Here is a 26527-nt window from a genome sequence, read left to right on the forward strand (position 1 = left end):
ACCTTGTCAGTTATTGTATGTCCAAGCAGTATTAGATGGCCCAAAGTGTATTACCGCATACATGTTGGATTACATTTGATCTGCCAGCTAGTTCTCTGTTAGATTAATGTTCCTCTATATCTGCCGGCAAACTTCCTCACTACCTACAGCCCCACCAATCTTTGTGTCATCAAAAAGCTTACATATCAAACTACTGACATTTTCATCCAAGCCATTTAAATGAATGAATCTCTCCTTCTCTCATTCAATTACTTAAATGTTTTGCTACTAGATCTCTGTATTACTTGATGAGTGGTAATTTTCTTAAAGAACATTTACCTCCCTGCCAAATTCACCTCTGTCTGAAAGTTTCCACTTTACAGATGGAAACATTGCTTGAGAGCAAAAAAGCTTTAGTTTGCCACACAGAATTTATTTATTTATTTAGAGATACAGTGTGGAACAGGCCCTTCTGGCCCAATGAGCAATACTACCCAGCAAACCACCTATTTAATGCTAGCCTAATCACAAGTGGTGCAGTGTACATCTCTGCCAAAGGAGGAGGAGTAAGGCACTCCTTCACTCCACTACCTTGTAGGTCATCCTTGGGTAAGGTGTTGCACTTGCCTAGTCCCCCAGTCAGAGTCATAAGAAACCAAAAGACCAGGTGCTGGATGGCCGTGTGAGCAGCCGGTGCACATCACAAGTCCTGGTTATGTGACCACTGACGCCAGGCAGACAATCTCTGAAGACTATTGATAATGGCTGGGGTCATCTGTCTTGTGAAGGCACTGCTCAGTAGAAACCAACGGCAAACCAGTTCTGTAGAAAAAAATGCCAAGAACAATCATGGTCATGGAAAGACCATAATCGACTATGTCATGCGACATGGCACATAACAAACAAATGAATCACTGGACGATTTATAATGACCAATTAACTCACTAACCAGTATGTCTTTGGACTGAGCGTGGAAACTGGATCACCCGGAGGAAACCCACATGGTCATGGAGAGAACATACAAACTCCTTACAGATGGCATTGGAACTGTACTACAAACTCCAACTCCCTGAGCTGTATTAGCTTCGTACTAACCGTGATGCTATTGTAGTAATCCAATTGATGGTGACTATTCTCCATTGTAACCAGCCCAGTCAGGCATCAGAGTTCACTGATCAGAGGGAGACAGACTGAAGGGCTGACATTTCAAGGCAATGAAGTCCACTTACACTCAGCAAAGATGAAATTCCTCAAGGAACTCCAAATAGGATTTATTTTAAGTTATTGCATCAGTGACCCATTTCAACACATGCAGTTGGGACGTTTCAGTACTAGAACCTCTAGAGTCCACTCCATTCACAACAATTTGATGTGATGCTTTTTGGGAGTGTGAGGTGGTCTAAGGCATTGGTGGCAAAGCCAGCCTTTATCATACACCCTTAATAATTAGAACATAGAGGTTTACAGCACAGTACAGGCGTTTCAGCTCACTATGTTGTGCTGATCTTTTTATCTTCTCTAAGATCAATTTAACTCTTTCCTCCTGGTTCTGTGGTGCAGAAGGGCAAGAGAAAGATGAGGAGTGCGGTAGTCATAGGGGATCCCATAGTGAGGGGAACAGACAGGAGGTTCTGTCAGCCTGATAGAGATACCCACATGGTGTGTTGCCTCCCAGGTGCCAGGGTACGGGATGTCTCGGATCAGGTGCAGAGTATTCTGAAGGGAGAGGGTGAACAGCCAGAAGTCTTGGTACACGTTGGTACCAATGATATAGGTAAAAAAGGGAGGAGATCCTGAAGAGAGAATTCAGGAAGTTAGATAGGAAGCTGAAAAGCAGGACCTCTAGGGTAGTAATCTCAGGATTGCTGCCTGTGCCACGTGCTAGTGAGTGCGAGCATAGCATGATCAGACGTATCAATGTGTGGCTGAGAGACTGGTGTAGGGGGCAGGGATTCAGATTCCTGGATCATTGGGGCCTCTTCTGGGGGATGTATGACCTGTACAGAAAGGACAGGTTTCACCTGAACCCAAAGGGGTCCAATATCCTATCGAGCACATTTAATAGAGCTGTTGGGGAGGGTTTAAACTAATTTGGCAGTGGGATGGGAACCGGACTGATAGGGTTGAGGAAGGAGAAAACAGAAATAAATCAAAGATAGTGTACAACAGAGATTATAGAAAGAACAGGCAGGAGATGAGGCTTAATCACAGCCAGTGGCATGAGTTACGGGGCAATAGAGAAGTGGTGCAGTTACAACAGAAAGCAAGAAATACTGGACTGAGAGTGTTGTATTTGAATGCACGCAGCATAAGGAATAAAATAGGTGATCTTGAAATTCAGCTACAGATTGGCAAATATGACGTCGTGGCCATCTCTGAAACTTGACTAAAGGATAGCTACCATTGGGAGCTGAATGTCCAAGGATATACAGTGTATCAGAAAGATAGGTTAGTAGGCAGAGGGGGTGGTGCGGCTCTGTGTATAAGAAACAATATTAAATCATTAGGAAGAGATGACATAGGATTGGAAGGTGTAGAGTCTCTATGGGTTGAGTTAAGAAATGGCAAGGGTAAAATGGCAGTTGTATACAGGCCTCTAAACAGCCTCTAAATATCTGCTGGGATGTGGATTACAAATTACAGCAGGAGATAGAAAAGGCATGTCAGAAGGGCAATGTCATGGTAATTGTTGAGGATTTTAACATGAAAGTGGACTGAGAAACCTAGGTCAGTATTGGACCTCAAGAGAGAGAATTTGTAGAATGTCTAAGGAATGGCTTTTTAGAACAGCTTGTTGTTGAGCCCACAAAGGGATCAGCTGTGCTGGATTGGATGTTGTGCAATGATCCTGAGGTGATAACAGAGTTTAAAGTCCTAAGGGAACAGAGATCACAATATGATCGAGTTCACATTGAAACTTGAGAGGGAAAAAATAAAATCCAATGTGTCTGTATTTCAGTGGAATAAAGGAAATTACAATGGCATGAGTGGGGAACTGACCAACGTTGACTGGAAAGGGACATTTACAGGAAGGACAGCAGAGCAGTAATGGCTGAAGTTTCTGTGAAAAATTAGGGAAGTGCAAGAGAGATATATTCCAAATAAGAAGAAATTTTCAGAGGGAAGAAGGACACTACCATGGCTGACAAGTGAAATCAGAGCCAAAGTAAAAGCAAAAGAGCTAGTGGGAAAATAGAGGATTGGGAAGCTTTTAAAAACTTACAAAAGGAAATTAAGAAGGTCATTAGGAAGGAAAAGATGAATTATGAAAGGAAGCTAGTGACTAGTATCAAAGAAGATACCAAAAGCTTTTAAAAGTATATAAAGAGTAAAAGAGAGTCGAGGGTAGACATAGGACCAATACAAAATGACACTGGAGATATTGTAATGAGAGATGCAGAGATGGCAGAAGAACTGAAAGTGTATTTTGCAACAGTCTTCACAGTGGAAGAAATCTGCAGTATACTGGACATTCAAGAGTGTCAGGGAAGTGAAGCTTGTGCAGTGAAAATTATGACTGAGAAGGTGCTCAGGAAGCTTAATGGTCTGAGGGTGGATAAATCTCCTGGACCTGATGGAATGCACTCTTGAGTTCTGAAGGAAGTAGCTGGAGAGAGTGCAGAGGCATTGGCGATGATCTTTCAAGAATCGATAGATTCTAGCATTGTTTCGGATGACTGGAAAATTGCGAAGGTTACTCAGCTATTCAAGAAGGGTGGGAGGCAGCAGAAAGGAAACTACAGACCTGTTAGCCTGACATCAGTGGTTGGGAAGTTGTTGGAATCGATTGTTGGGGATGAGATTATGGAGTACCTGGAGGCACATGACAAGATAGGCCAAAAGCAACATGGTTTCCTGAAAGGAAAATCCTGCCTGACCAACCTACTGCAATTCTTTGAGGAAACTACAAGCAGAGTAGACAAAGGAGATGCAGTAGACATGATGTATTGGATTTTCAGAAGGCCTTTGACAAATTACTGCTCATGAGGTTGCTTAGCAAGATAAGAGCCCATGGAATTACAGAGAAGTTACTAGCGTGGGTGGAGCATTGGCTGGTTGGCAGAAAACAGAGAGTGGGAATAAAGGGATCCTATTGTGCCTGCTGCCAGTTACCAGTGGCGTTTCACAGGGGTCAGTGTTGGGACTGCTGCTTTTTACAATGTATGTCAATGATTTGGACTATTGGATTCATGGATTTGTGGCTAAATTTGCCAATGATACAAAGATAGGTGGAGGAGCCGGTAGTGCAGAATTCAAAATGCAGTGATGCAAAGGGACTTAGGAGTCCTTGTGCAAGATACCCTAAAGGTTAACCTCCAGCCTGAGTCAGTTGTGAAGAAAGCGAATGCAATGTTGGCATTCATTTCTAGAGGTGTAGAATATAAGAGCAGGGATGTGATGTTGAGGCTCTATAAGGCACTCGTGAGATCACACTTGGAGTATTGTGTGCAGTTTTGGGCTCTTTATTTTAGAAAGGATATGCTGACATTGAAGAGGGTTCAGAGAAGATTCACAAGAATGGTTCCAGAAATGAAAAGGTTACTTTATGAGGAACATCTGGCAGCTCTTGGGCTGTATACTCTGGTGTTCAGGAAAATGAGGGGAGATCTCATAGAAACATTTTGGTTGTTAAAAGGCCTGAACAGATTAGATATGGCAAAGTTATTTTCCATGGTAGGGGATTCTAGGACAAGAGGGCACGACTTCAGAATTGAAGGACGTCCATTTAGAACAGAGATGTGGAGAAATTACTTTAGTCAGAGGGTGGTAAATCTGTGGAATTTGTTGCCATGAGCGGCTGTAGAGGCCAAGTCATTGGGTGTATTTGAGGCAGAAATAGATAGGTTCTTGATTAGCCAGGGCATCAAAGGGTATGGGGTAAAGGCAGTTGAATGGGGATGACTGGAAGAATTGGATCAGCCCATGACTGAATGGCGGAGCAGACTGAATGGGCCAAATGGTCCACTTCTGCTCCTATATCTAATGGTGTTATGGTCTATTGGTCCTACATAGCCCTCCATTTTTTTTTATCATCCATGTGCTTATCTAAGCGGTTCTTAAATCCCTATGGTGTATCTGTCTTTACCATCACCCCTTGCAGGGCATTCCATGCACCCGCCATTCTCTGCATAAAGAACCTACCTCTGACCTCCTGCCCACAATTTCTTTCAATCACCTTGTTATGCCTCCTTTTATTAACCATTTAACCCTGGCTATCCACTCTATCTATGCCTCTATACCTCTCATCCTCTTTCTCTTCAAAGTATAAAGCTTTAGCCCACTCATTCTACCTTCATAAGACATCCTATTAGTCTGGAGCAAAGTAGCTCCTCAGCACCCTTTCTAAAGCTTTCATATCCTTCCTATAAAGAGGCAGTAATAGTAAAAGTTGTTGTGAAGATGGTGGAGAACTGTGGTAATGGACTGCAGCTATTCCACAGTGCAGTTGGAGTAGCTTGAGCAAGTAACTGCAGTTCATTTTGCATTTGGTACATGCCATGGGGTACAAGTACACGGAATCAATGAGTGACGGAAAAAAAACTTCATATTTTTCATTTTCAATTTTTTTTATTGATTTAAAAGAATAAGGATAAATACGAGTCAGAGGAGAAGTTATCTCAAATACATATTTCAATAACAGTACAAACAAAGAAAGGAATATGCACTGTCAAAATCATATATAGTATTAAGCTAATATGAAGAAAAAAAAAAGAACCAGATCTCCTCTTAACAATTCGTAGAGAAAAAAAGACTCAATGAGAGAAAAAAAACACTAAACTAACCTAGAACAAAAAAAGGGGACTGGGCAGTAACATTTTGAGGATACAATTAAAGAAAAGGAAAAATCCTTTTGGTCAAATCTAAAACTTTGCAGAGAAGAAAAAAGGAGACTAACTGAAAAAGTAAAAAGAATTAGATCATATGAAAGTTCAATGATCATGCATATTTGTCTTTGACTACAAAAATATCTTGTTGTATCCATCCCATACATGTCAGAATCATACAGCATCAAAATAAGCCCTTCAGCCCATCACATCCATGCCAACCATCATGCACTTATCTATACTAAATATGTGTGTGTGTGTGTGTGTGTGTGTGTGTGTGTGTGTGCGCGTGTGCGTGCGCGCGCGTGTGTGTGTTGTCTGTGATACTCTGGATTTCCAGCATCTTCAGAAACTCTTGTGTTGATGAATATAGAGCAACATTTTAGCACATATTAAATAAGCAAGGTATAATTTCTGAGCTAAACGAAAGTTACTATGTCCAGATCTGCTTTACTCAGATCAGCCCCTAAGATTCCTGGTGCAAATTCACCTATGTTTTTAGGGGAATATAACTTTGAAATGAAGTCATCTAGAACTGCCTAAGGATGCAGAGGAAACATTTTAGCATTCCCAACACACTTCTCTCTGCACTGGCTATCTCGCTTATAGATATATTGTCACTTTGCACATAGTCTTTATACACCAAGGAGTGAGTAATAGACTGTTCACTGAATGTTTTTTTATTTTGATATCAAATATTTATAAAATGGAAATCAAAAGCTCTCTTAAAACTTCAATACCCAGCTGGAGAATAGCTGAACCATACCAAAAAAAATTGAAAGGACTTGTATTTAAATTTACTTTGCATCTGCCAGAAATTTCTCAAAGCACTTGGATATAGTGAGTCACCCTAACTGTTATAGGAAATATGGTTACAATTTTGCGCATTGCAAAGTCCCAAAAAATAGCAATCACAGGATCAGTAATTTCAACGGTTAAGATTATGCATGTCCGTAGACTAAACATTAGTGACCACCAGATCAGTTCAGCTGTGGTCATGCTGCTGTCTATCAAGTAGGCTACCTGAACTAAGAAGAGACTGAACCAGCATAGCTAACTTCATTCACTTCAACACAATTGATTCCATAACCTATAGACTCACTTTCAAGAACCCCACAGCTCATGGTCTTAGATTTATTTATTTATTTATTATATTTTATTTGTATTTGTACAGTTTGTCTTCTTTTATACATTGGTTGTTTGTCAGTCTTTGTGTATAGTTTTTCATTGATTCTATTGTGAATGCCTACAAGAAAATGAATCTCTGGATAGTATATGGTGACAAATTCATACTTTGATAATAAGTTTACTTTGAATTTTGGCTCTGGACATCCTTTGGAAGAAGGAATTTATTTCAGTGAAAGTGAGGAAGAAATCCCATGTCACTATCCTTGCACCTAGCAGATAAGGCTTGACTTACGTCGCAAGCAATACATTTGCCAAGGTATTTGCACAAGAAACCTTCAGCACCAAAGCCCATGTGTTACCAGTTTTGTAACTAGACGTGGTGAGATTTTGTGGTGAGATACAGACAATGTTGCATAGTGTGGAGGATTTTCCAATCAGTAAGCTTAGGGTCAGTCAAACAATGCTGAGCAAAGCATAATAAAGTGCCTTCACATGGACTCCAGGATTGTATTAAATAAATACAGTCCCTTTTCTCAATTAACACAAGAGATTCTTCAGATACTTAAAATCTGGAGCAACAAACACAAAATGCTAGAGGAACTCAACAGGCAACTCAGCATCTATGAAGAAGAATAAACAGAGAACAGGCTCTGATGGAGGGTTTCGGCCCAACATGTTGACTGTTTATTCCCCTCCATTGATGTTGCCTGACCTGCAGAATTCCTCCAGCATTGCGTGTTCGTCTGTGTTACACCTTTTCTGATCATAGATGAGGAAGGAAATTTATCTCATACGCTGGGTAGAAACTTATCTCATGTTAGCATTGATCTGAATCACCCAAAATGGACATCTTACAAACCTTGGCACCTCCAATAATGCAGTGATATCTTCTCTGCTTAAGATCCACACACCCACACACATTTAACAGAGAATTAACTGAACCATGTTGATATTATGTATGTCAATTGGTAACACGCCAGGTTTGAACAATGGCCTGTGTTGAATTAACTGATCTCAACCAGATCTGACTCACAGCATTTCTGAAATTCTCTACCCTGGAAATAATAAGACTTGGGACAGTTTATGTAGTCAATGGATTATTAATGTTTAATATTGCAATTTAAAGTATCAATTCAGAGATAAGAAATTTATCGTTTGGCTAAATATGTGATAATTAGGCATATATAGATTGAACTCTGCTTCGTGTATGCAATCTAGGATGAACTTCTGCCCAAGGTGTTTCTAAATTGTTTGTAAGAAATCATTTTTATTTTGCTGTTGGGATGGAAGGTACCCTGCTATTATCTTTTCCTGATCAATATACACTTGGTTACTTCCTGAATGCTTTCCATAATCTCTTTACCAGGATACACTCATATTAATGGCTGAATGGCATATATCACTGATCTTTTTAAAGAGCAATTTTTCTGCATGGCTTTTGCAATATGGCTTGTGATAAAGATACAGACAAACTAGGAGATGATAAAAGACCCATGGCTGACCTAGTTTACCACCCCGCGATACAGTAATGACTAATCAGAGCAGTCAAACTACATATAACATTAAATACACCATCATTGGGAATGAGAAATGGATAACAATAGGAGGTTAATATAATTTAGTTGTCAACTTCAAATGGGTGTATGTCTTGGGCCCATTTGTTGCAATCATTTCCCATACATGCGTTTTACATCAAATGTATTGTTATATGCATGTACAGTACTGTCCAAAAGTCTAAGGCACATATATATAGCTAGGGTGCCTAAAACATTTGTACAGTCGTGTATTTGTCAATGTGGAGTGGAAAGCAAGCTTGCAAATCTGGCAGGAGCAAAAGATGTTGGGAATGGCTGCGGGAGGGATATGGGGCAAGTGGCAGAGAAGGATTGCCAGGGGTAGGGGGTGGCGCCCAGCCCCAAGACACCAGGCAGGATCATTTTATTCCAAGCATTTGGTTAATTTATCATCTCAGAATGTCTCTCTGGTGAGTCTTGCTCCCTCCTCTCTCTCTCTTCCCCTTTTCCCAGCTATGAATCCCTACTCCCTGCCTCTTTCCCACTCTCAGTCCACAATAGAGACCCATGTCAGAATCAGGTTTATCATCACATATATATGTCATGAAATTTGTTTTTTGCAGCAGCAACAGCAGTACACAGCAATATATAAAATTACTACAATACTGTGTAAAAATTCTTGGGCATCCCCGAGCCATATATGTGCGTATGTGCTGTACGCTGTATGCATGCAAAGGTGTATTGAAAAACTTACCTGCAACAGCATCACATGCACATAGCATTAGAGACACAACATTCACAAGAAAAACATAAATCGAATCAAGTTGAGAGTTAGGGGCAAAATTTAGGGGTAACACAAGAGGGCACTTCTTTACTCAGAGAGTGGTAGCTGTGTGAAACGAGCTTCCAGTAGAAGTAGTAGAGGCAGGTTCATTTAAAAAAAGAATTGGATAGGTAAATGTACAGGAAAGGAATGGAGGGTTATGGGCTGAGTGTGGGTCAGTGGTATTAGGTGAGAGTAAGCGTTCGGCACGGACTAGAAGGGCTGAGATGGCCTGTTTCTGTGCTGTAATTGTTATATGGTTATATCGTTATATGAACATAAATTTTTAAAAGATACACATGAAAGAACACAAAGAACATAGAACAGTAGAACTGTTCTCAGGAAACTGGCATAGCGTACATGGAAGGAAGGGAAACAAGTAGTAGTGACATGAAACATATAGAGATTAAAGAGGTGCAGGTGCTTGCTGCCTTACAGCAAATAAAGGTAGATAAATCCCCCGGGCCTGACATGATATTTCCTCAGACCTTAAGAGAGACTAGTGTAAAAATCGCAGGAGCACTGGCAGAAATATTTAAAATGTCCTTAGCCACGGGTGCGATGCCGAAGGATTGGAGGGTAGCTCATGTTGTTCCGTTGTTTAAAAAAGGCTCTAAATCAGGTAATTACACATCGGTGAGCCTGACATCAGTAGTAGGTAAATTATTGGAAGGTGTTCTGAGAGATCGGATATACAAGTATTTGGATAGCCAAAGGCTGATTAAGGATAGTCAGCATGGCTTTGTGCATGGTAGATCATGTAGAGTTTTTCGAGGCAGTTACCAAGAAAGTAGATGAAGGAAAGGCTGTGGATGTTGTCTACATGGACTTTAGTAAGGCCTTTGACAAGGTGCCACATGGGAGGTTAGTTCAGAAGGTTCAGACACTAGGTATCCATGGAGAGGTTGTAAACTGGATTTGAAATTGGCTGTGTGGGAGAAGACAGAGAGTGGTAGTGGATGATTGCTTCTCAGACTGGAGGCCTGTGATTAGTGGTGTGCCTTAGGGATCTGTGCTGGGACCATTGGTGTTTGTTGTCTATATCAATGATCTAGATGATAACGTGGTAAATTGGATCAGGAAGTTTGCTGATGACACTAAGATTGGAGGTGTTGTGGTCAGCGAGGAAGGCTTTCAAAGCTTGCAGAGGGATCTGGACCAACTGGAAAAATGGGCCAGAAAATGGTAGATGGAATTTAATGCAGACAAGTGTGAGGTGTTGCATTTTGGAAAGACAAATCAAGGTAGGACATACACAGTAAATGGCAGGGCACTGAGGAGTGCAGAGGAACAAAGGGATCTGGGAGTTCAGATACATAATTCCCTGAAAGTGGCATCACAGGTAGACAGGGGTGTAAAGAAGGCTTTTGGCATCCTGGCATTCATAAATCAAAGTATTGGGTATAGGAGTTGGGATGTTATGGTGAGGTTGTATAAGACATTGGTGAGGCCAAATCTGGAGCATTGTCACCTAACTATAGGAAGTATATCAGTAAGATTGAAAGAGTGCAGAGAAGATTTACTAGGATGTTGCCGGGTCTTCAGGAGTTGAGTTACAGGGAAAGATTGAACAGATTAGGACTTTATTCCTTGGAACGTAGAAGAATGAGGGGGGATTTGATAGAGGTTTACAAAATTATGAGGGGTATAGACAGAGTAAATGTGAGTAGGCTCTTTCCGCTTAGATTAGGAGAGATAAATACGAGAGGACATGGCTTTAGGATGAAAGTGGAAAGGTTTAAAGGGAACATTAAGGGAAACTTCTGCACTCAGAGTGGTGGGAGTGTGGAACGAGCTGCCATCTGATGTGGTAAATGCGGGCTCACTCTTAAGTTTTAAGAATAAATTGGATAGATACATGGATGGGAGAGGTCTGGAGTGTTATGGACTGGGTGCAGGTCAATGGGACTAGAAGAATAAAGTTTCAGCACAAACTAGAAGGGATGAATAGCCTTCTTCTGTGCTGTATGTTCTATGACTCTATGGTTCTAACACCAATATACCCTCTTCTCATTGCTGCCATTTGGCTGGAGGTACAGGGGCCTGACAACACACACTCAATGTTTCAAGAATAGTTTATTCCCCTCTGACAACCTCACTATTCCTCTTTTGCACTAGTTATTTACTTATTTTACTTAGCTAGCTAGTAACTTATAGTTACCTTTTATGTTTTGCAGTTTACTGCTGTCACAAAACAACAAATTCCACGACATATGCAGTGATAATACTGTAAGAGGAAATAGTTTTAGATTTACTTTTTTGCTGCTTCGGCACAACATTGTGGGCTGTGTGCCTGTTCCTGTGCTGTCTCGTTCTGTGGTCTATGTTCTAATTCTGATTCTGATTCTGACATTTGGCCCATGATGTTTTGCCAATCTTGAATAGAATTTTTACTAAACATCCTCTTCCTATTTATCATCCACATCCCTCAATTCCTTTCATATTCATGTATCTATCTAAAAGCTTCTTAAACTCCACCAAGCTACCTGATTCCAGATATTAGAACAAAATAAAGTCAATTGTAGAGCAAAATGGTCAAAATGGTCAAGTCTTGCTACATTAAGGTGGTGGTTAAGGTTGTACAGAACATTAAAGAAACAATTGGATCAAGTGAAGTACCTGTTCTCAAACCTTTTTTTATTGACTTCTATGGAAGAAGTGTTGGCAGATAAGTATAATGGCAACCAATCTTCTCTGATCCATTTACCAGATACAACCAAATGCGAATTTTTCCCTAATGTTGACTCAAAATCATCCAGTCTTTCCATGTGCTTCTATACAAATATATTAAATTTCTCAAGATATTCTACTTCATCCCAAAATTCCTCTTCAGAACTTTCCCAGCAGTGTAGCCTCAATTCTGGGCAGAGAGGATATCCTCTGGAGTTTTGATTACAGTTGCCCTTTTTGTTAGAGTCCTCTTGATATTTTCTCTGGCTTTTAATTGTTTTATTCTTCCAAATAATTTAGTAGGAATTCTGGCTATGGAAATGTAACGGTGTATAATCCAAGCCAGGAATCTAACCAATATTGGTGGAAAATGTTAAAAATCTATTGCTCAAATGCATGGACTGAAGGGATTTTTTTGCAATCCTCTTTCGACTGGAATTGTAATGCTTACTGCTTGGTCAACTGCTTTGTGGGGAGTGACATGACTGCAACAGGAGGAGATAAGATGACGGATGCAGAGGGATCTGGGTAAAATGTTTATCGCTGCTACACCTTCTGATCAATTCTTGGGATTTTTGGTAGAAATATACCGAGAGATTCCTTCCTGTCATTGTAGGACCCCAAGATTGCAAATATGCTGCTGAGAGCCTGTTGAATATCTGCAATGTGCTCTGATACAGTAGAATGGATGCCAGCTTCATAAAATTTCACCCTTTCAGTTTCATGAGCTCAGTGCATGGTAAAGAAGAATATTCATATTATAGTCTGATTCTGAAATTCATCACCACAAAAGTACAAGATTGTATTGTAAAGTTATCATGTATCATTGCTGATAAATTTCTACCCACAGGATCACTATTTTTTTCATGGAATTAGCAATATGTCTTAACAATAGACAGGCAGTGTCGACCTTGTCATCTATGACCATAGCCCCACAAAGAATTAAATTAAGGAAAGCTGATGTATTATTTAATCATGTCAGTTATTAGAACATCATTACACTGGATAAAAACTCTATTAAACAAATTGGACAAGGAAAGTTCAGGCAGCTTTTCAACTGTCTCTTAATCACTACCTGTTTCCATATCAGAAGTAATGACTGTTGGCTTCCTGAGAACTTAGACCATAACGACCATAAAGACCGTAAAAAAGAGGCAGAATTAGGTGTTTCTACACATTGAGTTTGATCCATTTCATCATCATCACTGTCATGTGCTGTATCATTTGATGTAGATGATCATGGTCTCATGACCATGTTCTTCAAAACGTTTTCTGCAGAAGTGACTTTCCATTGCCTTCCTCTGGGCAGTGTCTTTACATGCTGCGTGACCCCAGCTGTTATCAACACTCTTCAGAGATTGTCTGCCTGGGGTCAGTTGTTGCATAACCAGGACTTGAGAGAGGCAACAGCTGCTCATACGGCCATCCACCATCTGTTCTCATGGCTTCACATGACCCTGATCGGGAGAGGGGGTGCTAAGCAGGTACTACACATTCCCATGGGTGACCTACAGGCTTGAGGAGGGAAGGAGTGCCTTATCCCCACCCAGATTTCATTATGGTTGATCTATTTTCCCTCTTAATTCCATTCTCCTGCCTTCTACCCTTAACCTTTCACACCCTGACTAATCAAGAACCTGTCCACCACTGCTGTAAATGCAACCAATTACTTGGCTTCCACAGCCCACCGGTGGCAAAGAATTCTACAGAAATGAAGCACCATTTCCAGTATACGCTAAGAGGCCAATTTATTTGGTGTTGAAGTAGAACCCAGTGTGGTCTTCTGCTACTGTAGCCCATTACTTCAAGGTTCACACAAAATGCTGGTGGAACGCAGTAGGCCAGGCAGCAACTATAGGGAGAAGCGCTGTCGACGTTTCGGGCTGAGATCCTTCGTCAGGACTAATTGAAAGGAAAGATAGTAAGATATTTGAAAGTAGGAGGGGGAGGGGAAAATGTGAAATGATAGGAGAAGACTGGAGGGGGTGGGGTGAAGCTGAGAGCCAGAAAGGTGATTGGCAAAAGAGATACAGAGCTAGAGAAGGGAAAGGATCATGGGATGGGAGGCCTAGGGAGAAAGAAAGAGGGAGGGGAGCACCAGAGGGAGATGGAGAACAGGCAGAGTGATGGGCAGAGAGAGAGAAAAAAACTAAATATATCAGGGATGGGGTGAGAAGGGGAGGGGTATGAACGGAAGTTAGAGAAGTCAATGTTCATGCCATCAGGTTGGAGGCTACCCAGCCAGTATATAAGATGTTGTTCCTCCAACCTGAGTGTGGCTTCATCTTGACAGCAGAGGAGGCCATGGATAGACATATCAGAATGGGAATGGGATGTGGCTGAGTTCCACCAGCATCTTGTGTGTGCTGCTTGAATTTCCAGCATCTGCAGATTTCCTCATGTTTGTACTTCAAGGTTCAATGAGTTATACCCTCAGAGTTGCTCTTCTGCACACTACTGTTGACACTATTTGAGTTACTGTCACCTTGAACTGATCTGGCAGTTCTCTTCTGATCTCTCTCTATCAATAAAGCGATTTCACCCACAGAACAGCCGCTCACTGGATTTCCTTTTTGTTTTTCACACCATTCTCTGTAAACTGCAGAAACTGTTGTGTGTGAAAGTTCCAGGGGATCAGCATTTTCTGAGATACTCAAATCACTCCGTCTGGTGCCAACAATCATTCCACTATCACAGTCACTTAGACCCCAATTCTTCCCCTTTCCGATATTTGGTCTGAAAGACAACTGAACTTCTTGACCATGCCTGCATGCAATAATGCATTGAGTGCTGATTAGATATTTGCATTAGCGAGCAGATGTAATAAAGTGGCTACTGAGTATAAATAAACCCCGTCAGCTGAAAACCAGTATGCTTCTGAAACAAGTTCTACATTTATCATTATTTTTGTTAAAAACAGATAATGAGCTGGAGTTTAGAGAATTCCAATCTTCGTGCTTGTGTGGAAGGAACAGTGCGAGGAAACACATTGAGACAGAACTGCAGAAAAATTATCTTTCTACGAGGTCCAGAATGGACAAGAAGCCAGATTTCTCCAGCAGATGTTGCCTGACCTATGAAGTGTTTCCAGAATTTTCTGCTTTTATTTCAGATTACAAGCATCTGCAGTTTTCTTTAGAATTTTTTCCTTTATCAGAATATAATTTGCTCCTTGAAAAGTGTTGGTTTTGTTCTGGATATTTTGCACTTTGTGGTAATCAGAGAAGAAGTAATTCTCTTCCAGAAGTGAGAATACTTTTTCAAAGAAATAAGAATATTTTCGGAAATGACATCGAGATAAGAAATTAAAAGGCATGAAAAGGATCTAGATCCAGGACTATGTTACATTTATATCAGTGCTGAGTATTTCTGCCAATTTGGCTGTGTTCCCTGCAAGGATCTATAGACATTGCTGGTGAACTGGGCAATTGAGGAGGGTGTGCAATTCCTGTTAATAGAGCACAAAGAGAATACCTTTGAAATTACAGATTATTTCATCACCATTATTATTATGTGCCATGTCACGACATGGGCGATCATGGTCTTTCCATAACTATGATTGTTTCTTGCAAATTTTTCTGCAGAAATAGTTTGCCATTGCTTCTTTTGGGCAGTGTTTATACAAGATGGGTGACCCCAGCCATTATCAATGTTCCTCAGAGATTGTGTGCCTGGCTTCAATGGTTGCATAATCAGGACTTGTGATATGCACCAGCTGCTCATAAAACCATCCACCATCTGCTCCCATGGCTTCACGGATCAGGGTGGGAAGTAAGCAGCTGATACACCTTGCCCAAAAGTGATCTACTGGCAAGCGGAGTGAAGGAATGCCTTACACCTCTTTCAGTAGAGACGTTTCTCCACCCTGCCATCCCATCAGACTATTGTTTGGTTACATATTAGACTACATCGAGAGAAGGGTACCTCAAAGTGACTAAGTAGTAAGTCAGTTTAGTTTAAAGTGAAATTCTTTTCTGATCAGCCCATAATTCTTTGAGAGGGGCTTGAACCATGTGGGGAAAGGGACTGCAAGGGACCACATGTTCATCTTTGAACATATTTATCCCACCTTGAGTTTCCCCTCTCTCCAATATAGTGTCACTTCTCACTTCACTTTATAAATATTCCATTCTGTCAATTCTATGCAGGTAGTGTTTGCAATTAAGGCAAAGAAAATTTTGTGAGCTTTATACTGTGTATCAATATTATATCTCTGGAAGATACTTTTTAACAACTGTCTGAATGATTCCAATGATGTCCTGAGACTCTTGAGTCCCAACTGATGGCTGGCCCATTTCAAATTGAAGACTATTATGAAGGTCTTCTAATTAAAAACCTTCAACTTTGAATGTTAGCTCTCCTTTTCTTTCCACATAAGCTACTAAACCTTCTGAACTTTTCCAGCAATTTTTTGTTTATTTCAGAATTCTAGGAGCTGCATACTTTATGTATTCATTTCTGAGAAAAGTACACTGTGAGCGAATGAAAGATTTGACAGTTTTAGATTTTCTCCTTCAAAATGAGTTAGGATCATCATAAGTAGTTTTCTAGGAAAGAATTATTACACTGCCTTTGATGGTGCTACACTGAGGTCCAAAATGATCAAAGTTTGGCAATGAAATCTCGTAAATGTAAATGATAAAGGCATAACATTTACCACAAGTATACACACACACACACACACACACACACACACACACACACACACACACACACACACACACACACACACACACACACACACACACACACACACACACACACACAGTGTGTGTATACATACATATAAACAGATTGTTTCTGTCAGAACTAAGAGTATGTGGGAGAAAGAAGCCATTATATAACATAGTAACGTAGCAGTTAGGGTGTGGTACAGTAGCCTATGGTTAGTGAAATGCTACCAGCAACCCAGGTTCAATTCCTTCTTTGTCTGAAGGAGTTTGTACGTTATCCCCATGACCACCTGGGTTTCTGGATTCCTCCCACATTCCAAAAATGTACAGATTAGTAGGAAAACACACCCCTCATACAAACTCTTTCCCCTCCTGCCATCTGAGAAAAGGCACTGGAGCATTCGGGCTCTCATGACCAGACGATGTAACAGTTTCTTCCCTCAAGCTATCAGACTCCTCAATACCCAGAGCCTAGACTGACACCTTAATGCCCTATTGGTTTGTTTATTATTTATTGTAATACCTGCACTGTTTTGTGCACTTTATGCAGTCTTGGGTAAGTCTGTAGTCTAGTGTAGTTTTTTTTCTGTGTTGTTTTTTACGTAGTTCAGTCTAGTTTTAGTACTGTGTCATGTAACACCATGATCCTGAGAAAACATTGTCTCATTTTTACTATGTATTGTATCAGCAGTTATTGTCAAAATGACAATAAAAGTGACTTGACTTGACTTGACTTGAAATTAGGTGTAATTGGGTGGTATGACACATTGGACCAGAATTGTCTGTTACCGTGCTGTATCTCTAACTAAAAATTATACCTGTGTCAGCTTTTTTGGAGTCTAATTTCCCTCATCACTTTCCCTTTCTGTTATTTATCCAGTTCCCTTTCAGAAACAGCTTCCCCTACCCTCATAAGAACTGTGACCCAAATCAGAATATCAGAAAATGTAATCTTCCAGTTGGTTCTTTTGCCAACTGGCTCAAATCTGTGACCTTTGATACCAATAGAAACTATGTCTCCCTAATTCCTCCTTCAAAACCTACATAATTTTGGATATCTCTATTACATCTGCTCTTAACCCAGACACAAGAGATTCTGCAGAAACTGGAAATGCTGAACAACACACACAGAATCTTGAGGAACTCAGCAAGTCAGGCAGCATTTACAGAGAGGAAAAAACTGTCAAAGTTTCAAGCGGAGACCCTTCTTGGAGGGTCCTAATAGAGGTGTCTTGGCCCAAGGCATCAACAGTTTATTCCCTTCCATTGATGTTGCCTAATTTCCTCCAGTATTTTGTATGTGTTTCCTTTAACCAAGTCTATTCAATAGGAAAATGTCTCAGAAGTTTGCAAAGATACAGTATGATATTTAATACTTCGGTGTGTGGTGGAGAGTATATTGACTGGTTGCATCACAGCCTGCTATAAAAACAGAATCAGGTTTATTATCACTGGCATGTGTCGTGAAATTTAGCTTAGCTGCAGCATTTCAATGCGATACATAATCTAGAAGGAAAAGAAAAAAATTAAAAATAAAAATTAATAATAATAAATAATACATAAATTAATTACAGTGTACGTATATTGAATACATTTAAATTTGTGCAAAAAACAGAAATAATATATATTAAAAAAGTGAGGTGGTGTTCATGGGTTCAATGTCCATTTAGGAATCGGATGGCAGAGGGGAAGAAGCTGTTCCTGAATCGCTGAGTGTGTGCATTCAGGCTTCAGTACCTCCTACCTGATGGTAACAGTGAGAAAAGGGCATGCCCTGGGTGCTGGAGATCCTTAATAATGGACATCAATGCGCTTGAACAAAAAATCCTACAAAAAGTAGTGAATACAGCCCAGTTCATCATGGATAACGCCCTCCCCACCATTGAGCACATCTACATGGAGCGCTGTCACAGGAAAGCTGCTCCATCATCAGACTGCCCAGGACATGCTTCCTTCCTTCTGTTGTCATCAGGAACAGGAGCCTCAAAGCTCATGCTACCGGGTTCAGGAACAATTATTACCCCTCTATCATCAAGCTCTTGAACAAGTGAGGATAACTTCATTCAACTTTGTTCGCCCCATCACTGAGCTGTTCCCAGAATCTACAAATGCACTTTCCAGGACCTTTCATTTCATGTTTTTGATATTTATTGCATATTTATTTATTATTATTATTATTTTTGTCTATTCCACATTGGTTGTTTGTTGCACCTGCTGGGCGCAGTTGTTCATTGATTCTTTTATAGTTCTTGGATTTACTGAGTATGCCCACAAGTAAACAAAACTCAATGCTGCAAATGGTGACATGTATGTACCTTGATGATAAATCTATTTTGAACTGTGAACAATCTCAACTTCTCTCCTATAACTTAGATCTTTTGCCTTCCCAATAAAGTTTATCTGTACCCTCTTTGAGGTCCTGACATCCTTTCAAAATTACAGTGCCTTGAAGTGACATGGTTCTCTATCAAAAGGTCTGGCTAATGATTTATAATGGTTTGGCACATTTCCTTTTTTTTATTATTTGCATTTATTTAAGAATCCCATGTGATTTTTTTAACATCAATGTCCTACCGTTTTCAACTGCTATTATGTAACCCCATTGAGATTGCTCAGTTCCTCTCTCTGTTGTATAATCTACAGTATATTGTCTTTCCTAATTCTCCATTCCAAATGTATTGCTTTGTATTTCTCTTTATACATATAACACTGGGAGTTTTACAATGATTCAGAATATAAATAAAAACTGCATATCCTGTGCTTTCCAAAGAGAAGCAATTACAAATCTGATTTCACACTTGCTTCTCCAAAGACAAATTGATTTCGATGATGACAACATGTTACCTGAACAATTAGACTGACAGAGTTTCGAGTGTCAGATAAATCCATTCAATTTTATTAATACTCATAAGATGAACTAGCTGAAAGACACAGCCTATATTAACTAGACACTTGTAAATGAATATCTACCACAGTTGTAGCACAATGAACAAAAATGATCATTTACTATAATACACACCATCCATTTTAACACAATATTCATTATAACTGAGTGTAATTCATATAACCCATTATAACACAATACATAACGATACTCGGCACAATATATAACAAAATACTACATGTTGTGTGTTGTATTATTCACAGTTAAGTAGTAAGCTTTTTAATACATCGTGCATTGAGCAGAATAATGTAGATCCTAGCTCGTGCCTCACAGCTGCTCCCTGTGCCGGCCTAATGCTTCCACTAAAATTTCGGAAGGATATGGAATTCAATGCACTGCTGGCATTGTCAACATAGCCCTTCCATGAATGGTGGAAGCTAAAAACCCATCAACAGGTTATTCTGTTGCTTGTTTAGCTGCTTTTCTGGACAGATAGCCGTTTCCCTAGACCAAATATATCTTATAAGACCATAAGGTGTTAAGATATGGGTGAAGTGTTAGGCCATTTGGCCCATCTAGTTCGCTCCGCCATTTCATCATGGCTGATCCATTTTCTCACTCAGCCCCAATCTCTGGCCTTCTCCCCATATCTCTTCATGTCCTGACTAATCAAGAACCTATCAACTTCTGCTTTAAATCAGAATCAGAATCAGATTTATTATCACTGACATGGATCGTGAAATTTGTTAGCGTAGCAGCAGCAGTACAATGCAATTCATGATAACTTAGAAAGAAAAGCTTAAGTAAATTATAGTACGTATATATACTGTATATATGTTTGTGTATGTATGTATGTTAAATAGATTAAAAATAGCGCAAAAACAGAAATCAAATATATTAAAATAAAGTGAGGTATGTTCATGGGATCAATGTCCATTTAGGAATTGTATGGCAGAGGGGAAGAAGCTGTTCCTGAATCACTGAGTATATGTCAGATCCAGATACATTCAAGATTCAAGATTACTTATTATCATTAGTCAGTAAAGGAGAACTAAATGATTGCTGCTCCAGATCCGATGCAGCATAAAAAAAACACAATAAGCATAAAGAAGACAACAAAAAGCAGTGTAAATATAAATGCACAAGATTAGGTTATAGAAGTAGACTGATTACACCTATATGAAGTGGTGCTAGGTAAAGGAGAATCTGTACCTAAGGTACAGGAAGTGACAGGTGGTGGGTAGTATGGTGGGCTGGGTTAATCGGTGGAGGTATCGACCAACCTGACGGCTTGAGGGAAGTAATCGTTTCTGAGTCTGGCTGTCCTGGTAGTCTCCTCCCCGACAAAGTGGAAAAGAAAAGTTAAAAGAAAAGAGCAACAAAAAACATTTGTAAACCATGAAATTGTGTTTAACTTAATGAATTATTAAAAGCATTTAGGCATTTAAGATTTATTTTTAATTAATGAAGTAAATAAACATTGAAATTAATAATTTATGAAGGTGAGTAACTCCATACTAATGAATGGGATGGTGGTAGATGAACCAGGTTTAATAACAAAAGGCGAAGGTCTAGGTATTGTCTGCCTCTGGGCTCAGTGGTAGATCTAGGGTCACACCATGAAGTCAGATGCATGCCATTCTGCGATGCACTGTCTCGTTCACTGCTACTAGCTATTTTCTGTGAACCATTAGGTCACAGTCATAGAGCTGTTCAGTACAGTAACAGACCCTTGTGCCCAGAAAATTATAGAAGAAGGGTATAGAGGTATTGCTGGCTGCTCGCTGTGCCAAACCTATTCCCTCCTTGGCGTTACAGAAGCAGCAAACAAAAGAGTGATCAGGACTGTTACCAGAGCTGCTGAGCGAGCCGTGGGCTTCTGGATCACACCTTTTGACCCAGATGGCTACGGGTCAAAAGGTGTGACCCATGGACCAATACTGCTGGGACGCAAGCCAGAGCCTGATCAGCCCTGGCTGGGTCACCAAAACGAAACACGCAATGACCCTAGGTTACATCACTGTTAGTGTGTCCTAGTGCATCCTGGGAAGTATATCAATATCCTCCATTGCTAAATGTTAACAACCATGAATTAACCTGTAGATCTCTAATTATTTGCAATCTTATTCTGCATTGGAAAGCAGATGCCTGTCTTTGTAGTTAGGAATGTTAGTGCTGCTACAAATGTTAGATGTAGTTATAAATGTTAGTGGGAGAGCCTTGTCACCTCTGACTGAAGACTTTAAACAATACCCTGCAAAGAATCCGTCAGAAGAGTGTATTCAGATATAGAAATTCCCGAGTATTTGGAATGCTTTGTTTATTTTTTGAAGTGACTTAAGTCTTTACTGGAGTGCTATGTTCTCCCATAGAGAATGATTTGATTGCTAAAGATGAGCAGGACTTGGGTGGTGCCAATCAATCTGGTGGGATCTGCAGAGTAAAGTCTGTCCAAACTTACAGTATGTGAGAATAGATCACATCTGAACAAAATAATGGAAACAATTGAAATGTCTATTTTGAAGAAGCTAACAAATATCTGTTCATTTGAAGCCTAAGGACTTTATGCTTCAGAGATCGTCTCCTTTGAAATGTGTCTCTTTTTTCAAGTCAACCTTCTAACAACAGTTATTGGTTTCCTAAATCCTGAGTTATGGAATTCTTCCCCCAAACATTTTTATCACTCTGCCTCTCAGTCTTAGTTTCCTAAATATAAAAACAAAACATTCCTGGAGTTGGAGGACTGTGCTTGTTGTAGGTGGGTAGAGAGGAGGGAGGAAGGGAGAAAGGGGCTCGTTTTGCTGCTGTTGTTTTGTTCCCTGCTGCATTGTCCTGTGTTTCTCTGATGAGCACAGTGGCATGCTCTGTCAACGCCGGAATGTGAAGCAACACTTGTGGGCTGCCCCTAGCACATCCCAAGGTTGTGTTGGTTGCTAGCACAGATGACACATTTTGCCTCACGTTCTGATGTACATGTGATAAACAAATCTGAATCTGAAGTGCCGTATGAGAAATATGACTAAAGAAATGAGAGTTACATGAGGAGCAGCATGCTAGAGAAAACTGTAAGAAAAATAAAAAAATGACTGATCCAAAAGAAAGACTTAATAAATTTAGTCATGCAGTTGATTACATCTGCAGTAGATATGATGATTCTATTTCTTTCAACTCAAGATTGAAAAATTCCTTCAGACGAGTGACCAAAAGAATATCTTAGTCTAACTTTCTGTCACTGCAAAGATCTGTTCAGTCAACTTTCATCCTTGTCTCTCACTTCACAAGATGCAAAATGCAAGTGGAATCCAGTGAGCGGCACAGTTGGTGACAGACAGCAATTTATTTTTATTAATTTAGAAATGCAACATGATAACAGGCCCAAAGGGCCCAGTGAGCCTTGCCACCCAATTACAGCCCTGAGACCGATTAACTTACTAACCGGTAGGTATTTGCTTCTTCTCAACAGCAGGGACCCAGGTTCAACCTTGAATTCAAATGCTGTTCATATGGAGTTTGCATGCTTGTTGTGTGAATTTCCCCAAGATGCTCCAAATTCCAAAGGTATGTTGGGTTGGAGACTTATTGTCTGCTGGAAGATCTCGAGTGTGCAGGTGGATGGGCAGAGAATCAGTGTGGAGATGATGGGCATACAATAGGGAGTATGTACAGGGAAATATGAGAAACAGTCTGGACTGAAGTGTAGGACATGCCCAGGTGACCATCATGTTGTTATTTCCATGTTTAGTAATAAAAACATTGAAATTGAAACACTTTAATTCAGGGCAAGACGTTTTCTGTCTTTACCTGCTCCAGCCTACCTGAGTTTCAATGTAATTGATTCTTCAAATTTAAAGAGCAAATTTATTATCAAAGTATGTCCTGTTTTCCATATTCAACATTGAGATTCTTTTTTTTTTGCAGGCACTGACAAAACAGAGAAACACAAAAGAATCCATGAGAAACCCCACACGACAAAGACCAGCAAACATCCGATGTGCAGACGAGAACAAATAGCGCAAATACGAAAATAAATCAAACAAAATAACACATGGAGCCTGAACTGTAGAGTCCCTGAAAGTGAGTCCCCAGCTGCCGAGTCAGTTCAGTGATTAATTATCGGTCCACAGGCAATCAGGGATGAATAGAATAAGATATTGTCGGCAATATTTACATTTAGAAATAAAGAAAATGCACTGTCTGAGTGATGTTGGTAACATTAGGACAGAAGGAAGTAAGGCAGGAATAGAATTTTAGGCTCTTATGCCTGTTCCGCCATTCACTAAGATCATGGTTGTACTTTTACCTCAGTTATTGTTTTCCTATACCAATCCCCAAAATCATATATAAGCTCTAAAGATTTTTATCATGAAATTGCTCTGCAATTGATCTTCCATTGTTTTCTGAGTAGGAAAATTCCAAAAGATTTACCAAGTGAAGGTTGTCTCAATTTTGAGTGGTTGCCCGTCCCATTTCTTTGGGACTGGGGACCCTGAATCTGAGAAGTCCCCATCACCCCAGCCAGGGGAAACACAATCCCTACTCATACCCTGGAGATGCAAGGGACTGAGATGCTAGAATCCAGATATTTAAAAAAAAACATGTTGGAGAAATACAACAAGTCAGGCAGCATTGGTGGAGAGAAATGGACGGTTGATATGGGGTGAGGCCATTAACCCAGTTCAGATGAAGGGTCTCAATTTGAAACGTTGACAGTTCTTTTCCCTCTGTAGGTGCTGCTTGACTTGTTGAGCTTTTATTAACCCCACACCTACCTTGTCAAACTCAGTAAGAATTGTGTATAAAACAATGAGATTACCTTTCATTCTAAATTTTTCAGATGAAAGCCCACTCTGTTTACCTCTCCTCACAGGACAACCCATTTCATCCGGGGATCGATTTCCAAGGACATTCCCAAGTCTGTGCTGAGCCAATTACTTTAAGTGTTAATTAATAATTAATTACTTAATTAATAAGAATTAGTTCAGTGCTCCTGAGTTAAACATGGAAAAACTGCTGGATATCCAGAACAACTCGCAAAATGCTCGAGCAACTCAGCAGGTCAGGTGGCATCTACAGAAATAAACAAACAGGCTACAGTTCAGGATGAGACCCTCCTGAGTTCCTTTAGCATTTTGTGTGTATTGATGTGGAAAAAAAATTGCCTGCTCCCCTCAATACCTAATGGGAAACGTAAGTGTATTTATACACTCCTTGTCCACTTTAGTAGGTACAGGAATGGAACTGGTGTGGTCTTCTGCTGCTGTAACCCTTCCACTTCAAGGTTTGACATGTTGTGCACTCAGAGAAGCTCTTCTGCACACCGATGTTGTAAAGCGTGGTTATTTGAGTTACTGTCACCCTCCTGTTAAACTGAACCAATCTGCTCATTCTCCTCTGACCTCTCCCATTAGCAAGGCATTTTCACCCACAGAACTGGATTTTTTTCCGCACCATTCTCTGTAAGCTCGAACGACTGTTGTGCTTGAAAATCCCAGGAGATCAGCAATTTCTGAGATACTCAAACTACCCCATCTGGCACCAACAACCATTCCATGATCAAAGTCACATAGATCACATTTCTTGCTCATTCTGATGTTTGGTCTGAACAACAACTGAACCTCTCGACCATGTCTAAATGCTTTTATGCATTGGGTTGCTGCCACGTGATTGGCTGATTAGATATTTGCATATCTATATTTAGATATAAGCAGGTGTACAGGTGCACCTAATAAAGTGACTAGGATGAAAACTTTACCAAGACCACTGTGCCAAAAATACACAGATTGTCAAGTTCAGCAGTGCATTTCTTCTGGGTACTGCAAAGCTAATATCTTTGCTTTCATTCTATATCAACGAGAAGCCCAATTATGTTGTGTTCTATCCAGGAAAGATGTCCTTTTATTTCTGTGATCTTTTGAACTTGCAATCCACAGTCAGAAATGCATTCCTTATCTTAATTGAGTAACAATCGAAGGTGATGGCTCAGAAGTGAAGCTTTCACAGTGCCGTATAAATATTTATTACTTTGCAGTTTAATCAGGAAATGTATGGACTAGTAAAAAACAAGTTCCCTATATAATTATTAGACAAATTGAATGTCTTTTAGTGGGCTGGAGAAGCAACAGCAAAATTCTTGTGTGTATTGAGAGGAACAGTAGCGCAGTTGTTGTTACTCAGCCAGTAAACTAGGCAGGAGATTAATGGATATCTCAGGTCATGAGTTCAAATCCCACTGAGTCAGTTAATTAAATAAGTCTGGAGTTGTGACTCTGAAGCTACCAGATTGTTGCATCAACACATGTGGTTCACTACCATCATTAGTCGGACGAGATAACGTTTCACTCCAGACCCATTGCGATGAGGTTGTCCCTGAAATAGTCCAGTGAACCTCTCAATTCAAGGGCCAAACAACTGCTTTTGTTGATAATGGCACAATGCAAAATGACTGAAAACAGAGGCGAGTACAAAAGCAGAGTATAAAATGGGCTAAATTAGGATAAGCATAAAAATAGAGGCTGTACTTCTCTATCTCGAATGCAAGGGACTTTTAAGGACTCAAACTCATATTCTCAGTATTACTTAATTATCATAAGGCCATAAGGCGATGAGACATCAGAACAGAATTAGGCCATTTGGCCCATCGAGTCTGCTCCGCTATTTCATCATGGCTAATCCATTCCCCTCTGAAACCCCATTCTCCTGCCTTCTCCCAATAACCTTTCACCCCAACTAATCAAGATCCTATCAGACTCCACTTTAAATATATCCAATGATTGGCCCCCACAGCCCGCCTGTGGCAATGAGTTCCACAGATTCACAGACATCCCACCCTGCAAAAACTCATTTCAGGGAGATAGCATCCCCACCTCCCGCAACCCCATATCCCCCCCTCCCCCGGCCGACCTCCAAGGGTGTATGTAATACTTTGTTTAGTGATTTTGTCTGAGCTCTAAACCAAGCTGGGTATATGCAGAAAATGTGACATTAAAATAGGTACTTATATTATCATGGAGTCATTTTTTAAATTCTATTAC

Source organism: Hemitrygon akajei, chromosome 11 (assembly GCF_048418815.1).
Source record: "Hemitrygon akajei chromosome 11, sHemAka1.3, whole genome shotgun sequence".
In the NCBI taxonomy this organism is placed as follows: domain Eukaryota; kingdom Metazoa; phylum Chordata; class Chondrichthyes; order Myliobatiformes; family Dasyatidae; genus Hemitrygon; species Hemitrygon akajei.